The following is a 22,470-nucleotide window of genomic DNA, read 5'->3' on the forward strand; positions in this document are numbered from 1 at the left end:
AATTTGACATTAATTAATCATATTAGAAATATCATACTAATAAACGCGGGGGGGGGGGGGGGGTGGCACCAAGCCAGGTTTTTAGGTACCATTTTGTTTTCACTATGCTGTCTTGTTGCGGTGGCCTATGACACCCCATCTTGTATGTTTTTTGTGTACATATAGGTGTTTTGTTCACCCTTACCTGTATATTTTGTATTAAGTTTTGTCACAGCAATGACTCAGCCATATTGTATTTTTTCTATACATATGTTTGATTGTCCCCTTTTAACTGTAGATCTTTGATTAGGTTTATCACAGCAATGACTCAGGGACATACTGATTTGCATATCAGTTGTTTATTTTTGCTACATTGCACTACTAGTCAAACCTTATCTATGTATTTAGTCATGTTGAATAATACGGTTTATTGGGGTTGTTGCTAGTCAAATTTGACCTTATTTTTTATGTACTGTCCCAATTTTGAGTTGTGATATACCATCGTTATTTGGCTTATTACTTTGTCATTTATCTATTGAATAAATGACCTTTCTTATTCCTTTTATGTGTTTTTTACTAACATAGTAGTCAACCGACATAAAAACGCGTTCATAACCTTTTAGAATACGCAGGGAAAACTAGTACGCAAAATAAATTGTTTAAAATAAGAATAGAAAAATTCTTGCTTAAATTCGTTAAGTTGAAACTTTCTCAAAAGAATCCTTATATATTAGAGAGCTAATCTATAACCTGTCACAAATGTTGAACAAATAAGGGTAATTCCAGATTGTATCAAACAGCCTAATTTAAGCTAGATTTTAAAATCGCAAAAATATGTCTGCATACGGAAATCAAGTTTTGTTTAGACGATAAACTCTGTCAGAAATGGATCTGAAACTTTAAGAAATGTTTAATCCACCTTTGGCGTGTCTAGTTTGTTTCTCAAGTGTCTAGTCCGTCTCTGAAATGTTTACTCCGCCTCTGAAATATCTAGTACGTCTCTGAAATGTCTAATCCGTCTCTGAAATATCTAGTACGTCTCTGAAATGTCTAATCCGTCTCTGAAATGTCTAGTACGTCTCTGAAATGTCTATGTCTATTCTATCTCTGAAATGTCTAATCCGTCTCTGAAATATGCAGTTCGTCTCTCAAAATGTCTTGGTCACCTGTGAAATGTCTAGTCCATCTCTAAAGTGTCTAGTCTATCTTTGAAATGTCTAGCCTGTCTCTGAAGTGTGTAGTTCGTCTCTGACATGTTTAGTCTCTGATTTGTCTAGCCTCTGATTGGTAGATCAATTGTAAATCATGGCTGGGACGGACCGTGCTTAAACTCTTCTCACTGGGTAACTTTTTCATTACACACTGTCTTCAGTAGGTAACTTTTTCATTACACACTGTCTTCACTAGGTCACTTATTCATTATACACTGTCTTCACTAAGTCACTTATTCATTTTACATTGTCTTCACTAAGTCACTTATTCATTATACACTGTCTTCACTAAGTCACTTATTCATTATACATTGTCTTCACTAGGTAACTTCTTCATTATACACTGTCTTCACTAGGTAACTTATTCATTATACACTGTCTTCACTAGGTCACGTATTCATTATACACTGTCTTCACTAGGTCATTTATTCATTATACATTGTCTTCACTAAGTCACTTATTCATTATACACTGTCTTCACTAGGTCACGTATTCATTATACACTGTCTTCACTCGGTAACTTATTCATTATACACTGTCCTCACTAGGTCACGTATTCATTATATACTGTCTTCAGTAGGTAACTTATTCATTATACACTGTCTTCACTAGGTCATTTATTCATTATACACTGTCTTCACTAGGTCATTTATTCATTATACACTGTCTTCACTAGGTAACTTATTCATTGAGGACTGTCTTCACCATCTATTATAGAAATGTGAACTGGAGATTACAATCCAAAAATGAACTGAAAAACAAATTCTGATTTTGTTGTACCAGATCTTAGTTTAATGGAGAGAAAGTTTATTTAGCAAGTATTCAACTACCAATATTGAGATTTTATTTTCAATGTACAGATAACTGAGAGAAATTTCAAGTTTCCCAACTTACATTGATCTTTAGTAAAGAAATTTTCTTAGGGAATTTTTTTTTGGAGACCCAATATTTACTCTCAGTGGATAACGAGTTCGTATCTGTGGATCAATGGGTGGATGCCGATAACAAGCATAACTCACCATCAGCTGGTGGCAAACCATTCACATAGAGTTAATCATATCCTTACTCATGGAAAGCATGTTTCTCAATTTTGAAAATCTACATAGAAAGATAATCTATATAGTGTATATGCAATCTAGTTTTTTATTTACTTATCTCTTTTAATATAATTATTATTTATTATATTTTTATTATATATTATCAAATTTTGATTTGTCTGTCTGGGTTTGGATTTTTCCCTGGTTTTTTTTTTTTGTTTGTTTTTTTTGTTTGGTTTTTTTATTATTATTTTTTGTATTTATTTATTATTATTATTTTTTTTGGACTGTGTGTTGTTTTTGTTTTGTTTTTTTAAACTGTTTTTAATGCATCTTCTTGCGCAAGAAAAATCATAATAATTTTCTAAAGTAAGGTTAACCCATTGCTTAATTAGAAGACAAACGCTGTATCCTAAAGTGTCGGAGAAGGGTGATGCAAAAGATGTATGTAATTTTAGCAAATGAAGAAGGACCCGTGGTAAAAGCAGATGATTCTATGCAATACGTGTACATTAGAAAAGTCTAATAATGATAACAAGAATGTTGCATATAATAAAATGGGGAAAATTACCCGTGAAACAGAAAACCATGGGAAACCGTCTATCATCAAAACTAAACTTATCTGAAACTACATTCTGCATCACAAAGTCAGCATGTAAATTTTATTTACATGTATTTTTTTTTTTTAGAATAAATAATATTCATCATGATATTCATCAACTCGTAAAATTGCATTCCATTTTAAATACATTTATTTAATATTGCGATTTTAAAGCACGGACATGAAATGAAATGAAATTTAGTTCGATTAATTGTACACTTTCAAAAGAAATTCATCATATGATCAGGATATAGGGCTCACGGCGGGTGTGACCGGTGAACAGGGGATGCTTACTCCTTCTAGGCACCTGATCCCACCTCTGGTGTGTCCAGGGGTCCGTGTTTGCCCAACTATCTATTTTGTATTGCTTGTAGGAGTTATGAGATTGATCACTGTTCGTTATTTTCACCTTGCATGTAAAACAGTCCTAATGAATGGCAGAGGAATGAGTTACGAGGTACGAGAGTGAGCACCGTTCAAAATCTATAATCTATGTTAACCTCTTCATTTTTGTTAACGTCATATTTTACTAACATTATATCTTACAATACTAAACAATTTGTCATGTGAAAAGATATCGATGGATTTCAATTTCTGTAAAGATTTTAGAATGAATCACGGTATCTGTTAGGTTTAATGAATAATGAGATAGGTTCTGGCGTGAGTGCTTCATCAAGACCCGTTCTTGTTTAATAAGCCGTAAATACGCACGCGACAAACACTCACTCAGGCATGAAAATGGCCGTCAAATGTTTACCATCTTTGAGATGTTCTACTCCATCTCTAGATCGATTTGTGTCCGATGGGAAACAGAGAATTAGCAGTTATTCTAGTGAAGTGGTATATTCAGTGAACCACAATGCAACATTTCCGTCACGGAGGGGTCTCTACGCTTCCTTAGAACTTTACACCATCATCAAAGTGTAAACTGCAACTCAATGTACCTAATTTACGAATTTACAGAATGCTTCGGTCATGTTAATTGCAGGTATTTTACCAAATACACAACGGCAATCTAAAGCAGTATTGTTAAGGACTTTACAACATGACAACAGTCTCATGATCGCTAGTTTTAGTGATTATTTAGTAATTCACAACATGACGACAGTGAGCTCTAGTGTTAGATATTATTTAGTATTCTACCACGGTTATCACAACGATCAAAGGAATTTTGCGGTCATCATTATGCGATATACCTTCATACGTAATAACTGATTAGGAGAGAATTGATACTCATCTCGCTTGCATTTCGAGTTTTGCTAATGCATAAATAGAGTCGATGACTGATAATTCAATTTCATAATCATAAAAATCAATCAATATATGTTGTAAAACAAATCCATAAATGACTGAAGAACATTTTCGTCACCAAAAACAAACAATCTAGACCGTTTCGGGAACTGCCATAACGTCACCGTAACCTAATTCGTAGCTATATAGGAAAGCGATCGGCTGTGTATTTCTAAGTCGTAGCAGAATAAAACTAAAGTTCTTGTTTTCGTGTATGTTGCAGGATAACCTCTTTGCATGGTCTCGAAATGTTTGAAATATAAAAACATCGGCTTTTATATTTCAAAACAACAATGCCGAGACTTTTATATTTCAAACAACATTTTGAGACCAAGGAGTTTATTCTGCAAAATACACGAAAACGCAATCATTATTTCAAAGAATTGTTTACTCATAAGGAGACGTCACCATTACCGGTGAAGGGCTGCAAAATTTAAGCCTATGCTCGGCGCTCACGGTCTTTGAGCAGAGAGGGATCGTGCCACACCTGCTGTGACATGGGGTCTCGTTTTCTGCGGTTTTATCCGAAGGACCGCCCCATTTAGTCGCCTCTTGCGACAAGCAAGGGATACTGAGGACCTATTCTAACCTGGATCCCTACGGAAGAGAGAGAGAGGGAGGTAATTTAAAAATTCACAATATAAGGGCAGCGCTCTCTAGTATTAGAGATTATTAGAGATTATTTACAGAAGGAAACTAATCCTATACATTGAACCTCAACAACAACCGGAATTACATGTACATTTATTCAACAAGTGTTGGAGAAAACTATAGTTTATCTAGTGGGTACATAAATTATTTAAAATACAAAGCAAACAAACAAAACACAATCATGTTAAAGAATCCATAATCAAGCACTGATGGTTTTAAGTAATATGTTACTGTCAACAGAGACTGTCGATCAGATAGGAAATGTGAAACATTTGTGATTCCCAGTAGAAAAATCACATTCGATTTAACAATTATTCAGAGAAAGTCACCTTTGTTCTAGATTGAGTAGTAGTGGAAACCTTTTGATATTTGGAAATCCTGGAACTCGTGATGAATCAGTGGACATTGTAACTGTAGTTTTGGGATAAAAAAAATATTAATCAACTTCGAACATTAAATTACAATGTGCATGAAATCTAGTGTTGTGTGTTGTCTTGTAAAATTCCAAATACAGGCCACGTTACTCCAATGCCCCGTGTATGATGACGTATTGTAGAACTGCATATCGTATCCAATATAAGAACAGGGCCACCACGCAAAAGTCTGGGATCTAGCAGCTGATTGCAATTTAACACAATGCAACAAGCACATAGATACTGCAAATTAAAAAATTGATGGCGGAGAAAATGTTTCTATAAAAGGCTTGTATCCTCTGATACACCGAATCGTGTTTTTGAGTTAAAAGTGACCAGCTTTCATTGTTATTCATAGTTTATAGCGTCTTACGTACTTGTAATAATGATAATGCATGGAATTCCACAATCAAATGATACGGCCATACCCTTCTTCTTAATCTCGTAGGCAATACAAATTCCACTTTGCTACAATTTTGAGAACGGACTTTGTGATACTTAATGAACTTAACAATTTCTGAAATGGAGATACTTTTCAAAATAAAGAGATAAATGATTGCCTTAATTCAGATGTCAAACTGGGGCTAAAAACCAAACCAAGCATTGTAAAGTAGCATTCTAGTATGACAAGAAAATATTCTTATTCTTTGTGTCAAGTGGAAAGGCAAATGAATTATAACAATTCGATTTATTTGCGGAGCGTTTTGCTCAGCTGTTACGCAATTCTTCATCACTAAGACGAATAGGGACCTCGTTTAATCTGATTACAGTGCCTTCATGTGAAGAATTAAATTTTGTTAACCTTCTTTCTCTTGGGAATGCATTCCACAGCTAAGCTTATTTAAATCCTTTGTTTTTGCTCCGCGGTGATTGACGTGGTGTTATGAACGGGAGGAGTCGCCTTGCTCTACTGAAATCCTCACACAAGTCTTCTGTAAGACGAACCACCCCGTTAACGATGACTATAATGATATAGCTTTGTGGGTTATCTTGGATAATGGAGTAACTGACAGTGGGAGAGAAATGCAGGTGCCCGGTTGGGGTTCGAGTAAAGTCACCCAAGACACAAATATTTATGTGTTAAGAGATTACAAATCTGTTATTCCTTTTCCTATTTTTCAGAAATTCACAGTTGGTGACCCGATTTATCGATATCTACTTAAAAAATGATTTCACAAGCAAGGTATTTTGAATAGTCACAATGAAAAGAAAAGGGAAACTTGAAGAAGAAAAATCCACCGATTGAAAAAATCTTTTTGTTAGAATAATTCAAATTTTTAATGATATGATATTCCACTTGAGACACAAAACCAAACATCAAATATTACATTTCTCTAATGTTTTTGCCTTCAACATCTTTACTTATTGCAATGGTCGCCATTTCCTCGTGAATGCGAAACAGTTGAAGACTGTGGGTATGAATCTTGATAAACATAGTATACATATATTTAAAGACTGAGGATTCCGATAGAAGTGAAAGCAGAATATAAATATGACATATTTGAAAATGCAGGAGAGAATGAACTACCACGCCGAAAAAAGCATGTAGTTCATTCTCTCGTGTATTTTCAAAAGTGAAATTTATTTCGTACTTGTATACAGCTCTATACATACATGTATATCCGCATATCCATTGTACTTTATTAAAGTTTATGTGGTTTGAAAATCACCTCCTAAAGTTAACTCGAGTAAAGCATTTATCAAAGGTAGGCAGCCGGTGCATTAAATGATAGGTCCCATTCAAAACACCCTTAATAGTTTGGACCACTCTCTGTCTCTCTTTGAACTCCCTCTCTAATACATTTAACAAGTTTTACAACACATGATGTATTTACAAACATTAGTTTGCCCCAGAATAGTCCATGATAAACATATACTTCAAGAATAATGAGATCCTGAATAAAGTCCATCAGAAAACAAAGATATAGTCCTTCTAACATCACACGGGAATAGGTCACATGATAACAAAGACATAGCCCTTCTAACACCACACGGAAATAGGTCCATTAGAAAACAAAGATATAGTCCTTCTAACATCACACGGAAATAGGTCCATCAGAAAACAAAGACATAGCCCTCTAACAACACACAGGTAAAGATATACCTAGCCCTTTAAAATCACACACGAATAGGTCCACAGGACGACGCAGACAGAACACCACAAAAAAACCATACACAGGATACAACACTGCGCAAGATAAAATCCTTATGTATTTCAGAAATAAAAGTTTATAACTTGAGGTATAACTCAGAATATAGTGAGTTATATGAATCTATACAATGAAAATTTAAAAAAAAAAAATCATTCAATAAATATAAAGATGTACTGAGTTCAAATTTATATAACGACTTTATATTTATATAAAAAGAAACACATATAATAAGGGACAAAAGTAAGAATAGGCAGATCTCATAGCTATACCCAATGTTCACCTAGAAGGCGATTTTCACACACATTTTATGGTCTATCAATGTATGTTAACATTTTCAACATTAATTTCCAGCCAGTTTACATAGTATCTGAACTATGAAATATATTTCTCGAGAGTGTCTATCGCATTTAACATTTGTTTAAAGTTCATTTGTAATGGTACAGTCTAGATTCCATGGAAATGTTCATCGATGACGAGGAAAAGAAACGATATCCTGACAACTACCTCCCTCTGTGGAAACCCAAACCCTCACAACACGGGATGTCTACATTTGACGGAACAAATTACAAGTTGTCTATGTATGACGAAACAAAGCTCTCACTACACAAGTTGTCTATGTATGACGAAACAAAGCTCTCACTACACAAGTTGTCTATGTATGACGAAACAAAGCTCTCACTACACAAGTTGTCTATGTATGACGAAACAAAGCTCTCACTACACAAGTTGTCTATGTATGACGAAACAAAGCTCTCACTACACAAGTTGTCTATGTATGACGAAACAAAGCTCTCACTACACAAGTTGTCTATGTATGACGAAACAAAGTTCTCACTACACAAGTTGTCTATGTATGACGAAACAAAGTTCTCACTACACAAGTTGTCTATGTATGAAGAAACAAAGCTCTCGACACACGGTGTTTACGTATGTCGAAACAAAGCTCTGAATACACGAGGTGTCTACGTATGATGAAACAAAGCTCTCAATACACGAGATGAAACAAAGCTCTCAATACACGAGATGAAACAAAGCTCTCAATACACGAGATGAAACCAAGCCCTAAATACAGGAGGTGTTTACGTATGACGAAACAAAGATGAAATTTATGGAGGTGTAGGTTTTACTCACCGTGCAAAGAGTCCTAACTTTTCGTCGTAATGTCATAGAATGTCATAGAATAAGGGAAATATAGAGACGAGATCGGAATTTTTCAATTAACTTGATCAGCAGACGTCATATAATTTAACAAATTGGCAGCGTAAATAGCAGTAACTAATTTACTTGTTACTTGAATAAAAAGTAATTTTCTGCTCTGCAGAATCGATTGGCTTCTGGGTTCTTCCTTTGCATAAATGTCCTAATCCTCTTGCTTGAAGTTAGTATTCGTCAGAAACTAATCAAATTAGAGCTGGATGATGTTGAAAAAAAAAGTTTTATCAAAAGGCAAAGGAGAGTATCCTAAAGATAAAATTTCACAATATTAGATCTCTTTTGGTCTACAAATTCAATTGTTACCCGTGCAATCAAATTTGATTAGTTTCTTCTGAAGCAGACGTTATTGATGTGCCGTCTGTCGTTATGGTGTCACGAGAGATTCTGTCTAATTCATCACTACTCCCGCCCGGAATAAAAAAAGAGACGCTTGTTGATGTTCAATGGGTCTTCTAAACAATAATTCGTCACTTGCCTTTTGCAAGACTCTTAAGCTTTGAACGAAGTTTTGCTAAAGAGATCCATGATTCGTTTCTCCGAGCTTCCCATGAGTTTAACCATGAAATATACAAAATAAGTGACTATTATTAGAAAATTCGTAACTGCAGATTTTTGTCCATAAATCATTACAATTAATACATTATGCTATTCAATGTATGGCAAAAGGAGATTGAACAATTTTTGAAAGATACTATTAATAATGGAAGTAAAATTGATCAAATTACATGACTGTCAAATAATTAGAAGCTGATCATTATTTCGTATCTATCCTTGATTAAAATGTGATATGAACATCATGTTATGGCGGTGCTGGCAGATCTTCATTGGCAGCCAGTGCATATCTTCCTAGTTTTAACGTATTATGTTTGTCCGGTGATGCGCCTGTGTACCTCTAGGAGGTGGTTAATGCTTATGAACCAGCCCGATCTCTGCGATCACAATCCTCAAACCTACTCGAAGTCTGCATAAAGACATAATGGGGAGCGCACTTTCAGAGGTACCAAAAGTCCGCATCAAGACATATGAACAGCTTACGTTTAGTTGGGCTGCTGCCATTTTGTGAAATGATCTCCCGAGGCACAGCAAAATATTATCATATTTTTTTTTTATAAACTACTAATAATTCCTTTTACACGTTTTGTTGATTTTGGGGGTTTTGTCTATGTCTTTTAAGTATGTATTTGCATTTTTATATCAATTTATTATATATGGGCATGCAATAGTATTTTATTCTATTTTTTATAAATAATATATCACTCATTCTTAAAATCAAATATTCATATTTTATTTACTGGTTAATTTCCACACTTGTGCATTTTTTTTTTATTTGTTAAGAGTCTTAGCGATACTCTAACTAAATAATGTATATAAGGCATTATACAAATATTTTTTTAATTTTGTTATAAGAAAAGTCTAATTTTCTAAAAATACATGAATGAAAATGATTAATTTTATTCAATATTTTCATAAAGAGAAAGTTTATATAACGTTTTACCAAGAGATGTGTAAGGAAATTTTAAAATATTTTGATAAAACATGGTCCTCCCCTACATTTCAATGTAAAATTCCAGGTGAAATAAATCAAGCAGTAATCAAGATTCTGAAAATTTCTATAGTGGATAATATTTACTTGAAAATTACGGTATGCCATGATTACAAGATATGAAATATAGCCGTTATACATGAAAATACCTTAACTCTATGTTACGGAAACAAATCCCTCGCCTTGTTTACAAATAAAATAGAGCAATGTTAATCTTATAATTCAAAGCATCATAATTTTGAACAGACACAAAATTAACTTTTAAATGGCACAGATTATCTTTTAAAAGAATACTTGAAATTTATATATATCATAAACTAAAATCGATGACCATTTAACAATTTCAATACTTTGCAAACAATAATATACTAGTTTCTCAATCTTTGTTTACAAAACAAATAAAATATTATGAGTTTCTGTATTATCACATAACCTTAATTTATTTTTTGTGAAACCTTTTAAACACACTAGACAGTAGATTTTGATCATTAAAAAGGAAATCCAAAATTTTGCTGGAATCTTGAATTAGTCCCTTTAATATTGCCAAACAGAATCAGTTTATTCAAATAGTTATTTTTCGAATCTACTAAGCGTAGATTTGTCCACAGAAAGGCTGAAACTCTGAAGCTAAAATCCCAGATCTCCTGCGGTTTTTTTTTATATTTTTAAATCGCTCATACATGTACGAAGGTTAGCAATGTTACTTACGTACGTTTAGATACATGCACGTACATGTACTTACGTAAATTATACAGTGTACACGTGTAAATACGAACTTATGTCAATCATATAGTGTTAAAGGTGTATATACGTACTTAAGTAAATTACCGTATATAGAGTACACGTAACTCAAATGGAAACTGTCATTTGAACATTGTGAAATTCAAAAGAGTCATGGATATTGTGTGTGAATAGAATTTAAATCATCATGAACTTCAATTACGTAAAACACGACATAAAACCACACGTTAAACACAACATTAAACTAGGTCGAGAAGTCTGTCATGATAACTGAAGGTCACGAAAAGCTTTAGATGTCTGAATCTACATCTTCTGGTGCCGTGGCTCCCCCAGGGATCCGTATAATTGATGTAACGATACTCATGCTTCAACAGATCACTTTGTATCATTCTTCGAACATACAATGCTGTAATTCTATTTATCTACAAAATGTGGAACTATAATTCGCTATACCGTGCAAGATCCCGAATTGAAATCGTCCAGTGAAATTCATATACGACCATCTCTTTATGAAGCCTAGTTGTTTTGTTATTTTACACACCAGTAATCGATCAAGAATATGCACCTACTGTAAAAACAACTGTACAGAAGATGAAATGCATCTTTTAATGGAGTGTGAATTTTATTCTGATTTGAGATACTTTTCACTTCAAAAGGATCAAGAAATTAGCGATCCTTTTATATCTCTTAATAACGTAGACAAGTTTGTTTTCTTAATGAATGATGTACTTGTATCTGTCCAACCATTTTTAGCAAAGACAGAATATAATATGCTTTATCGTCGGAAACAATGTGAACATTCCACCTATTAGTTTATCTCTTTAGTATTTTATGTATATGACATAGTTGATCAGTTTATTTCTGTTTATCTTTTTCATGACAGTAGTATTATGATGTATACTTCAATGATATTATATATATATATACAGAAAATTTCACTTTATTTGGATATCCACTTCCGCCCCTACCCGGGGTTGAACTCACGACCTGCGGGACCAAATCTCCTAGCAGCATGCAACCAGCGCGCTAGACCGCTCGACCATCTAGGCAAGTATAAAACTTGCTTTCGATGACGATGGAATTTTCGCCACGCTGTCACACGCTACACGGTCATTGAGAATGGAAATGGAATACAGTTATTCAACGTACATTTAAATTCGAGATATATATATATATATATATATATATATATATATATATATATATAAGATAAGATAAGATATTCTTTATTTCCTCCAAATTAATGGAGAGTATATCATAATCAAATTATAAACTTATTTGAACAGAACAGGAAAAAAAACATATTTATAGTATGTACATATTTGAAACTAATGATTATAATCTACAGATTACGGCAGTCTATGACAAAAAAACCTCTATTCTTATACAATGTATTTGCAACAGTTAGCATGATTTGCTTCCATTTTGCATAAGAAATATTTTCAAAGCTTGTACCTTGAACACAACCGATTAAAGATAAAAAAAAATTGCCATTCATGATCTTGATATTCAAACAAAGCATACTCTTCTACACTGAGTATTTGTAGAATATTTTCAAGCATAGTTTCTCTGTCTTCCAAGAGGTTAAAACAACTTAGCATAAGATGCATATTAAGATTATGCGTATTCCTATTACATAATGGACACAATTTACAAACAATTTTCATTGAAGACACTTGTACTAAAAAGTTAATCAACAATCTTTTGGACGGGTCGTCCTTAACAATTTGCCATAATCTATTAGGCCTCAGCTTTGTGTGTATTTTCCTGAAAAAGTACATATCAGTGTCCACAGAAAGAGAAGCAAGCCATTGCCTTTCTTCTGTTGCCCATATTGCTTTAATAACAAGTTTGGAAAAATCACATTTGTTAAAAACTTCGGCACTGTTGTTTTTGAATAAGTCAATAACTTGATATTTTTCTGCCGTTTGTAACATAATTTTGGTTGAAAAATATTTTTCAGATATCTGAGCATCGACTAGATATTTATAAACTTTATAATGTACAGACGTTTTGTCTGATCTGTGAAGTCTGTCTAGAAACAATAGGCGACACTTGTCTATATAACCCTGTATGGTCCACAGTCCAATATTTGAGATGCTGGAAAGTGATGGGGAAAATTTAGAAAATCCTTGAATGATTCTTGAAAAATGCCTTTGTATATATTCAAGATGTTGTGTGTCCGTAAGTGTTAATGAAGGCCAGATCTCACAAGAGTAGAGGACAGAGGGTAACACGACACGTTTCCATATTTTTTATGAAACAGCTGGATGGATGTCAGAGTTATTAACACCAATAGAATATAATGAGTGAATTTTTTATCTTGCTGCTTTACACACTCGTTCAGCTAGTTTATCACTTTTCATATTTCCTTGTAGAAGGCAACCAGCATAAACAGTACTATCAGACCGAGGGATTTCATTACCAAAAAGAGTAATGCTATAAAATACAGAACATTTGTACGTTTTGTTAAATACAATTGATACACTCTTACATGGATTATAATGAAGTCTCCAAGTAAATGCATACTTTTCTACCTGGTTTAGTAAACATTGTAAGGACCTTGGTGAATTGCTTAATAAAGCAGTGTCATCTGCTAATAAAATACCTGGGATATGTATATCACCTAATATAAGACCATCGTTAGTTTTGGATATTTCGTGTAACAAATCATTTATATACACAAGAAACATAAATGCACTGAGGACTCTACCTTGTCCTACACCTTGTGATATTTTGAAAAGTTTGGAGTTTATACCACCGAATGATACAAAACATTTACTGTCATCATACCAGTTTTTTATAAGTTGCCATAGTCTTGTGTCAATATTAAGGTGATACAATTTATATAAAAGACCATTATGCCAAATTCTATCAAAGGCTTTCTCGTTATCTAAAAATGCACAAAACACTGGAGAACCTTTGTCTACATAGTAACTAATGATTTCTCTTAAAACATAACATGCTGGAACGGCACCATGATCATTCCTAAATCCAAATTGTAATTCATGAGGAAATGATATACCACTATTTATGAAACCATCTTCAATTCTTGATAGTATTATTTTTTCAAACAATTTGCTCACAACAGATGTCAACGTAATCCCTCTATAGTTCGTAGGGTTACACTTATCCTTATTTTTACCTTTGTATATAGATATAATTTTTCCAACTTTGAAGATTTCAGGTACGTATTTTTCTTTAATTATAGCGTTAAATAGTAGACACAATTTTTCAGCAAGTATTTTTCCACTGTGTATAAGATGTTCATTTGTGAGAAAATCCGGACCAGGAGCTTTTCCTTTAGAGAGTAGTTCAATTTGGTGTTTGATCTCCTGAACGGTTATGGCGTCTCGTTGTTCGAAAACAGTATCGTGGTGGTTCAAATTCCTATTGATGTTCTCTACAGTTTTGTCTATGTGGGTTTTGAATTCCTCATCAAACTTTTTAGGATGATACTCTTCGTTGGCAAGATCAGAATAGTATGTCTGCCATAGATTGCACATATCCGCGATGTTTTCTGCGATGAGATCTTTATATTTCAATTTAGTAGGTAATCTTGTACTAGAACGCTTTTTGTTTTTCCACGCAGTTTTATAAAAAGTTCCTATATCAATTTCGGCGGCTTTTTCAATTTCATCAAATATTGTACGATTCCAATCTGTTTGTGCGAGCCGATGCAGCTTTCTAAATTTACGTTTTGTATTTTTGTAGTTTATGTATGATTCCCTGTGTTTATCTCTTGGTGATCCGTCAGATTTCCAGATCCTTCTTGAGTTCCGCATTTCGTAATGGGCATTCTGCAGTTCTGATTTTTTCCAGTATGGTTTAAGATGTGGATTGAATTTTCCATACGGTATATGTTCATCAGCAGCTGATAGAAGTGATGCGGTAATGTTGACAAGGAACATATCAATGTTTTCCTTCGATAACAGTTCTGTTTCTACTGAGTTCAGAACGTTAGTACATGTATTCTGGAATGCTGTTAAGTCGGTACTATCGGCAGATTTCCATTTGATAACGTTTCTTGAAAAGTCTGGAGGGAGGTTGGAGAAAACATTAGGAACATCGATTTCACATAGTAGTGGACAATGGTCAGAGACTTTATATTCAAAGTCTTGAAATATTTCTTTATATTTAACTTCTTGTGAAATATATTCAGGGACAAAGATGTAGTCAAGTAGAGACTTGAATTGTTTATCTTTAGTTTGGAAACTAAATTGATTCCCAGATGTAAATAGACTACACATATTTCTATCCTGTATATTTTGAATAAGAAGTTTTGATTTCGGACTTTCGTACTTATTTTGAACGTCTGTGTTAAAATCACCACACAGTACTACAGGACCAATTTCAGTTAATTCATCAAACAAATCGAATACATCTTGCATCACGACTTTGTATTCTTCATAGTTAAAGTTTGTTGAAGGAAGAAGACATCCTATAATGAACATTTTCTGTGAATGATATTCGATTTCTATTGCCATGATTCTTTCATTTGTCTTTATATGTACCTCTCGAACATTAAAATCACTAGAATTTCGAACAAGGAATGCTATTCCTCCTCTTGTGATGTTATGTTTCGATATTCCTGGAGTAGCAAAACATGTTATATTTTCTGGGAATGACGTACGTAATACTGATAAGCAGTTTTTCGGAAGCCAGTGTTCAGATATGAAAACGACATCAGAAAATTCAAGCACATCAGATAACTCTGAAAGGCAGCTGAACACTCCATGTACGTTCCAACATGAGAGGATCATAAAGGTTATAAAAAGAGGCGATACTGACATTACAGTTTTTCTGAGCGGTCCGGTTCAGTGTTTCTGTCATTCCGGATAATCCAATCCCTAACAGAGATGGTATCTGGCCAGAAATCTGGATCTTGGGTTTTCTCGTAGTCATCTTCAGCGATGTTTGCACGAATTACAAATGTAGGGAACCTTCTTGCTGAATGATGAGCGAGGCGAAATATGCTCGATACGTTGACATCTTTATTTTCGCACCATTCTTCAATGTCTGCCTTGACGTCCTCGTATGTTGTGCCCCTTGCCTTAATGTTTGCTAAAACAATGCGTTTGGTTCGGCGCTTGTTTCTAACAAACGTATAGCCTGTAAAAGATGTTTTGGTTCCAGCAAGGTTATCACTATTCCCCTCCAAAGATGCTAGAGCATTTGCGTAGGTTTTTGTCATATTGAAGTTTTCTTTCTGGTTTTCTACTTTCTCTGATTCTTTTCTGTCACGTGACGTAGAGGCATTTACTTCCGGAAAAGTAGTTAGAACACCTCGATCCATTAATATTCTTTCATCAGTTTGTTTGTGAATCCGCGTCACTTCTCCATCGCTTTTCGTGCTGTTAGTGTTCTCATTTTCACTGTGTCGTGTAGTCTTTTGTTGCTGCACAATTTGAGTTTGTTTATCAGCAGAAGGCATTTTGGGAGATCCCTTTGTATTCTGATGACCCCTTTGGATTTTCCTTAATTCCCTCAATATTTCTTCGTTGGATTCATTGGCGTCCTCGCAGGACTTTAGCCTTTGCCGTAGGAATTTGATTTCGGATTTTAGTTGTGCTGTACTATCTGCCAGTCTGTTTTTTTCATCCGCACAAGTTGAAATTTCTGTTTGTAGACGATTGTTATCTGCACGTAATTGACAAATGTCGTTAGTTTTTGACCGTAGTTCACAAGCAAAGGTCGCTTTCAGTTCTGTTAGAGATTCTCTGATAGGGAGGAGTTCTTTGCGCATAAGGTCTTCCATGATATGTAGGGGTAGACTATATGTATCCATACTTTCTTCGTTTGTGTTACCAACAATACTCTGCGACAAGTCTTGTGACATAGCGTGTTTCAATTTGTGCTTGCTGATGACTTCCCTCTGGAACTCAGAGGTCGACACAATGCCCTCCACAAAAGCAAATATATAGTATACATCACTTGCGTATTTTTCGGTCACTGATTTTCCGGTGCCTCGTTGGCGCCTTTCTGTTAGAAAACCTTGAGGGAAATCTTCTATTTTGGATTTCGCATAGTCATACAAACTTTGTCTTATATCATTTAGTTGTTCGGGTTCTTCACAATATTTCCCCACTGTGTTAAGAATGAAAGCCTCCTTATCATATTGACCGAATTGTGTTTTTATTTCTTCAAAGATTTCATTGTCAACCTCATCTACATCTTGTGTTCAATAGATGTTATCTTCATCACATTCGTTCTCACAGTCTTTGGAAGAAGTCATATTTATGAACAAAGGATGAAACACATGCTGACATCAACTTTGGAAACACCCTGTATTTGTCAAACCATCGAGCGTGACGCCTTTTCCAAGACACGTTTTTGTCACACTTGAATGATCATATAAAGGTAAACAAAAATGTTTGACCGGAAGTGCCTTAAAGTAGCAAAAGTTGCACTTATTTTCTTAACTTGAAAATGTACACACTAAACTGGTGTTACAAAGTGTTGAAATACCTATTCTGTTGAATATCTGATGTCTGTAAGTACGTATTCGAAGCATAAAACGAAAGCACCGTTCATCTACACGTTTACTATCGAGGGGCTCCAAACGGGGTATGATATATATATAATTCAATAAAAAAGCAGGAAAATACTAGTATACAGTTCCAAAATATATTTAAATCACTAGCGCTTTCTGGATTTTAACATCCATCCTCGGGTGAATACAAATTAATTTGTATTCACCTGAGGATGGATGTTAAAATCCAGAAAGCGCTAGTGATTTAAATATATTTTGGAACTGTATACTTTCCTGCTTTTTTATTGAATTATTTTGACTGTGTGATATCAACTCTTTCTATTTGATATATATATATATATATATATATATATATATATATATTACATATTATAAACTTTATGTTGGTATTATATTGGTATGTGACACTTTATTAAATATTTCTGATTCTGATCTGATTCTAAATCAATCAAACAATCCTTTATTTTCATTAATACACATTCATGCATTGCAGAGAGGGGGTTGGTTCCAAAATACAAAAATACTGCATATACAACATGTACAGGAATAATTATTTATATTTCTATGAATATAAGATAAATTCAACAAACATTACCATGAGAACAAGTTTTAACTAATGAGATTATTTAAGCTATGTAAGGTCCATAGTTATGATGGCACTGCGAATCTCCTTTTCACAAGCAGAACGACCTGTCACTCCGTCCTGAATTATCTGGTGATTGTTATCGTCAAGGGGAAGGAGGGGTGGGGAGTATTTGATGCTCCATTGTTTAAATCTTGTTGAATATGTTTGTGAAAGGTGAAGATAACGAACAGTGATCAATCTCATAACTCCTATAAGCAATACAAAATTGAGAGTTGGGTAAATAAGAACCTCCTTTCGTTTTAGCGTTATGTTGTAAGTTTGATAATATGGTTTTTTGATTATTTTTTTTATAATTATTATTTTCATTTTTTTCCCCTTAGAAACCAAGCACCTGTCACATACTGTAATGTGTTTTCTGAGTGTTCTTTTCAAAGGATAAAAGGATCTCGTGAACTATAAATATATATGTGGAATTTTCCTCGGGCTCTACTTGTGCCAATAATCAAATACATGGAATCACTTTCATTCACAAAGATCATTCTGATTCACTGGGATACTTGTCTCTGGGTTTGCTTTTCTTTAAAATACACTGGGACACAAGCCGAGGTTCTATTTACACGGTACTGTAAAGATGGCTGGACACTTTGCACCTGGTTCCGAAACTAAGTTCCTATTGTCTGTGAGTACTCGGTGCCTCACCCTTATTCAGGATTACTACACCTTGTATCTCACCTCAATTCCTTAGTTTGACTTTCACCAGTGGCTTGTATTTCAACACTAACCTTTTAAATTCTTTTCACTATTAATTCTTCAATAGTTTGCCTTCTAATTCTGGCTTCCTTCTTCTAACAGTAGGTTGCTTACGAGTTATTAAATCTGCTTCTGCAGCCTCTTATATAACAAAGGGGTATACCCATCCAAATAGGGGTAAACTGGATCTCAGACTATTCCATTAGTCCGAATCACTTCATTTTTTGGAAGGTATAGGCCCATTGTATCATTCATTACTCATTACAATACTTTTATATAGGTTTAGTGACCATACAAACTGTCAAAATTATAACACGAAACTGTCCACATTCCTACAATCATCCATTCTTATATCATCAAAATGAAATCAGGAAAAAAATGAAATCGTTTGATTGGATAATGTTTAATAAGGTAGCCAAGTTGTGTACTAAAACTGCAAATCACGGCCTTTATTTTCACAGAATTATTCTTTATTACTTTAATTTAGATTTGACTTGTCACACGGAATTTGATTGCTTTATCTAACTTTATTAAGATACATGTACTGTATACACAAAGTCACCGTTTAGTCCCATTAAGTGACTGCCTAAGAATGGCGTCACGATACGTTTAAGCTGTTCCGTTTTCATTTCGTTGCAATATTGGTCCGCGTCGTATAAAATGCATATTTTCTTTAGAATTACTTAACAAATACAAGGGCGAGTCAATAAGTAACCAGCCTATCCCATTTCCGATTAACCAAGACGGTCAAGATTTTCATGCCTTGTTTCAATACATGTTTTATACCTGGGTACAAAATTGCACCTGTATCGAGTCATTCTTTAACAAGATATTGAATGTCAAACATGGCTAGTGATGCAAGGGCATGCTTTTCATCTAAAGTTGAGTACTGTGCTATAATTCGGTACTTATATTCAAAAGGTAAAACATGCAATGAAATACACGGCGAGTTAGCCGATGTTTATGGGTCTTCTGAACATGTTAAGCTCAGGTTAAATTCTGGGTAGGGGAATTCAAACACGGTAGAACGTCTTTAGAAAATGAAGCCAGGTCTGAACGCCCAATGGATGCCACCGACGAAGAATTGTGTAAGAAAGTTCGGGATCTGGTATACTTTGATAGGCGATTTCGGGTGGAAGAAATAGCGCAGGCATTAGACATTTCACATGGTAGCGTTTCAACAATCTTACATGATCGTTTATGTATGCGCAAGCTAACAGCCCGTTGGGTCTCCAAATCCCTTAGCGATGAGCAAATGGCAACCAGAGCATCAGTATGCAGCGCCTTGTTGAAGCGTTATTTGTCAAAAGATGATTTTCTTTTGCGTCTGGTGACTGTAGATAAGACTTGGGTTCATTATTATGAACCAGAGAATAAAGCTCAGAGTCGTTAGTGGGTAGGGCGTGGGTCCCCGAGGCCAAAGAAGTTCAAGATGCAACCATCTGCGGGCAAGGTGATCGCCACAGTATTTTGGGACGCAAAAGGCTTATTGTGTTGGACTTTTTACCCAAGAGAAGTACAATAACTGGAGTGTATTATGCAAACTTTCTAGACCAGCTGAGAACCGCCATCCGTGAAAAACACCGGGGTAAACTCTCTAAAGGTGTTTTGCTAAAAGAGGACAACGCGAGAGTTCACACTTGCAAAGTTGCAATGGATGCTGTAAAGCGAAACGAGTATGAATTAATATCACATCTTGCCTATTCGCCTGACCTAGCTCCTAGCAACTTCTTCCTATTCCCAAACTTGAAAAAGGATACCCATGGATGTCATTTCCGGTCTGACGAAGTCGTGACGGCAGTTGAGGAGTGGGTCAATGGAAAGGACCCTGACTTTTTCAGTTCTGGGCACTTGAACACCGTTGCTCTAAGTGCATCACACTAGAGGGCACTTACATCGAAAAAGAAGAAGTGGATCTCAACCGGAAATAAGTTGGGCTGGTTACTTATTGACTCACCCTCGTAATACGTACCAAACGCGGTTTACTAAATTACATTATAAGTAATGAAAATAATTTTCGTTCATTTAATACGATATAAAGTAAGTTTGGACGGATTAACTGCCCCACATTACTTTAAATATCGTATAAAATGAGTACAAATTGCCTTCATTCCTTTAATAGATGTGCTTTATACCTACAGTTAAATTGTTGGAACTGTGTGCATACAGAACGTTTTATTAAAGACATGTAATAAAAATAGGCAATCGACAGCATGAGCTGCACTTTAAATCTTGTGGAAGTTTCAAACAAAAACTTATCATTAAATTTATTTCAACAACAAAATTTGAAATTATGAGATTGATCACTGTTCGTTATCTTCACCTTTTCGATAGCAGTATTCAGCGGTAGCCTAGTTATTTTTATCGTTTAATGGCGTTTATGGTTCCTTCGAACTCTTCGATACATGCGTTATAATCACGTCATATCATTTCCTCTTGACAATACTTTGGTAACAGATTATACAACGCTGACGAGGAAGAGGAACCTTAACTAAAGTCTTCATTTAAAATGTTATTATTTACATGAATGTACATTTTCAGATTTCAATTCCTTTGCAGCATAACTGCAATCCACAGTAATCTCTTGAACCATTTCGCAATTTCATGTCATCTGAAGTCGTAAACGATATCAAACATTCAAAAGGAATAGAAATAAGAATACTATTGATAATATTGCACTTGAAACAAACCTCGGTACGTATCGAACAAATCTTGCTCATACGAATTTAAAAACTTCGGGGTAAGTTAACACCGATGAATTTGTATCTTATGACCAAAGTTCTTAATCTATTATTTAAAAATTTCAGAAAGATTAAGAATACCTTTTCTTTTTAGGTATGCCTATTTCTTCTGTAAACATAGTTTTTTGTTATATATTGTATAATTCCGGATTGGAAACTGAAATCGTCCTCGCCTTGCAATTCCAAAAAAAAAACAAAAAAACCTATATATATACTCGTATGACACAGAACATTTTGATAGCTACAAAGATATACATATCTTATTGGGGTACTTAGTTAATATAGAACATTTTGATAGCTACAAAGATATAAAGATCTTATTGGGGTACTTATATATACAGAGCATTTTGATAGCTACAAAGATATACATATCTTATTGGAGTACTTATTTAACAAAGACCATTTTGATAGCTACGTATACAGAGATATACAGATCTTATTGGGGTACTTAGTTAACACAGAAAATTTTGATAGCTAAATAGATATACAGATCCTATTGCGGTACTTATATATACAGAGCATTTTGATAGCTAGATAGATATACAGATCCTATTGGGGTACTTGGTAAACACAGAGCATTTTGATAGCTACATAGATATATAAATACTATTGAGGTACTTGGTAAACACAGAGCATTTTGATAGCTACATAGATATACAAATCCTATTGGGGTACTTGGTAAACACAGAAAATTTTGATCGCTACATAGATATACAGATCTTATTGGGGTACTTGGTTACTTGGTTAACCATCTCCTTGTTTTCTCATACAGTGAATGGTTCCAATCATAGATTTTGGTAACTTACCCTGTGGAAAATGTACCCCAATAGTATAGGATTGCGACTTCATATTATGGTAAAAGATTTAGACGATAAGATTTATCAAATATATACTGATTTGGTATTATTGTTGTTATTCTACTGGCCAACTGAGAAGAGGATTCAGAGTCATCAATGTCTACTACTTCAAAATTATGTACTACTCCAAAGATACTTACAACTCCAAACTTATTTACAACTTCAAACTTATTTACAACTCCAAACTTACTTGCAACTCAAACTTATTT

Source organism: Ostrea edulis, chromosome 2, assembly GCF_947568905.1.
Source record: "Ostrea edulis chromosome 2, xbOstEdul1.1, whole genome shotgun sequence".
In the NCBI taxonomy this organism is placed as follows: Eukaryota; Metazoa; Mollusca; class Bivalvia; order Ostreida; family Ostreidae; genus Ostrea; species Ostrea edulis.